The sequence below is a fragment of the Pocillopora verrucosa genome, unplaced genomic scaffold (genome assembly GCF_036669915.1).
Source record: "Pocillopora verrucosa isolate sample1 unplaced genomic scaffold, ASM3666991v2 scaffold_46, whole genome shotgun sequence".
NCBI classification, from domain to species: domain Eukaryota; kingdom Metazoa; phylum Cnidaria; class Anthozoa; order Scleractinia; family Pocilloporidae; genus Pocillopora; species Pocillopora verrucosa.
This window is the reverse complement of record NW_027078184.1, coordinates 32876-35008: the sequence shown is the minus strand read 5'-3', so window position 1 is coordinate 35008 and position 2133 is coordinate 32876. Positions and strand designations below refer to the sequence as shown.

General features: G+C 49.0%; 2 non-coding genes and 1 pseudogene across 2 annotated transcripts; 1 reads left to right on the top strand and 2 right to left on the bottom strand.

The window, feature by feature from the left end:
- Nucleotides 1–509: 509 nt before the first annotated feature.
- Nucleotides 510–628, top strand: LOC136278657 (5S ribosomal RNA). Its single transcript, XR_010716458.1, has one exon. It is a non-coding gene; the product is annotated as a 5S ribosomal RNA (ribosomal RNA).
- A 983-nt stretch (nucleotides 629–1611) lies between these two features.
- Nucleotides 1612–1775, bottom strand: LOC136278677 (U1 spliceosomal RNA). The gene has a single exon (XR_010716477.1). It is a non-coding gene; the product is annotated as a U1 spliceosomal RNA (small nuclear RNA).
- Nucleotides 1776–2007: 232 nt separating this feature from the next.
- LOC136278645 (U2 spliceosomal RNA) lies at nucleotides 2008–2133 on the bottom strand (annotated as a pseudogene).

Genomic DNA, 2133 nt, shown 5'->3' with positions numbered 1-2133 from the left:
GATGCCGAAGCATGCCCTGGGTGAGGGGGGTGGTCGAGGGATCCTTCCCACGGTTTATGGTGGATAGTAGCAGGTCGCCCCCACAAGCCCTTGCGAGTCCCGCAGACGGTCCCAGAGGCTGACCCGTTTGGTATCTCCTCACTGTAAGATTTTAAAGCCAGATACACGCACCTACGGAGCTAAAACATTGTATAATAGGTTTTTAGGACACGTTATGTCTCTTGGGACCCCTCCCTCCCCTCCCTAGGGAATAGTGCTTCAAATCGATGCTCCTCAATGTGTTAACTGGGTTGAGGAAAATACATTAGGGTTAGGTAACGACTTCGGGGTTAGGGTAACCATTTCTTAGGGTTAGGGTAACAATTTCTTAGGGTTAGAGTATCGATTTCTTAGGGTTAGAGTAACGAAACTAGGGCTTTAGAATTTCAAATTCGCCTACACTCAGGGATGTGGCCGCTTTACAGCCTGAACCTGGCCGATAACAAGCAGAATTTCGACCCCATTTCCTCGTCTACGACCATACCACAGGGAAAGCACCGGTTCTCGTCCGATCACCGAAGTTAAGCCCTGTCGGGCGGGGTTAGTACTTGGATGGGTGACCGCCTGGGAATACCCCGTGTTGTAGGCTTCAATTTTTTGTCTTGCGAACATCTCTAAACGTTTTATCCCAATAAATAGCTCTCCATACACCACAATTTCACATAGAGAGCCGTAGGTGAGTGAGGAACAAAATCAAAGCAAAAAACGAGGGGGGGAAAACACCTTTTTGTCAAAAATCGGCCAGCTAATGGCGAAAACTCTAGTGCGATCGACTTTTCTTACAGAGCGCGCGCGAGCGAGTGAGCACGCGCGAGATGAACAGTTTATGATGTCAAATTCTACTTCTGTGATATCAAATCATTCCAAATAACGAACGAAAAAATGAATAGGAAAAAAACGCACACTTCTGAGACGCAGTTTTAAGCCATCGTGACGTGGCAAAACACTCGCACACTTCCAAGAGGAGGCGCGCGAAAAACGGCACTGAAAGTCGACAATGGTTGGATTCAGACTGCAAACGAATCGGGAAAAAGGTTCGATACTTTTACTACTCTGCTAGTTTGTTTCCTTCCCTCGTTCATTCGTTCACTCGCTTGCTCGCACAAAGGATACACTAACGATAGCAATAGCATTTCTAAAAGCGGCTCCAGTGACAATAAAACCGCTCAAAAGGTTCAAAGTGTACTCACGGTCCAAGTCGAATGCCCTTCTATGCTCGCTCGCTCGGTCGATCGGCCGTTTGGTTTCCTTTCATTTCCTTTCCCTTCGCGCGCATAGCACAGCACGGCACGGCACGCACAACCTGCAAATACAAACGAACAGGACTTTACACACAATAGAGCAGACAGGCCTTGAACAAAAACAGCCAGCAAAGTTACGCACCGCCCCGAAACTCACCTTGTTTCCTTCCTCCAGTCTCTCCAATGCACTTCTACCCCTCCAAACGTGCCAACACCTTGGCCAGTTGTGCGTCCTTTGCTTTCTTTGCAAGTCTACCGGTCCACTGCAAAAGCAAAAATACCCTCGATAGTCAGTAAGAGGGCCATATAGACATAGTTTGGATGACTTTTGCGGGGACGAGCGCGAACGCAGGTCCCCACTACCAGAAATTATACGCTCGAGTTACCCACATTTGGGGTAATCGCAAGGGTCAACCCAGTCGAAGTGCAATGAAAGGGCCTCGCCTTGAGAGGACTGCCTCCTTGATCACAGTACCTCCCGCGTCAGGTAAGTATGCTTTTTCAGCGTCTGCCCTCGGTGAAAAAATCCACTTACCCCTAGGTCCTTGTGGTAGTGCTTTGCGCACTTCAGAAAACGTAGGCCAGCGGCCGTTCCTGCCATTGTCTGTTGTCTGAATTATCATCCCTCTTTCACCTCTTCCCCCTCTAAGGGCGGGCGGGGCTCCTGTAAACATAAAAGAATGCTATACCGTTGACTTTGTTTTGGATTGAATGTGTCTTCCCCAGAGGGAAGTGGGCCGCACTCGGAGGTAGTGCTATACCGAGGCAACCCGTGGCTGGGACGAGGCAAGCCTCTTTTCCACAGCCCAGTTCCAAAAATCAGTTTAATATATGAGCTGCTCAATGAGCAGCG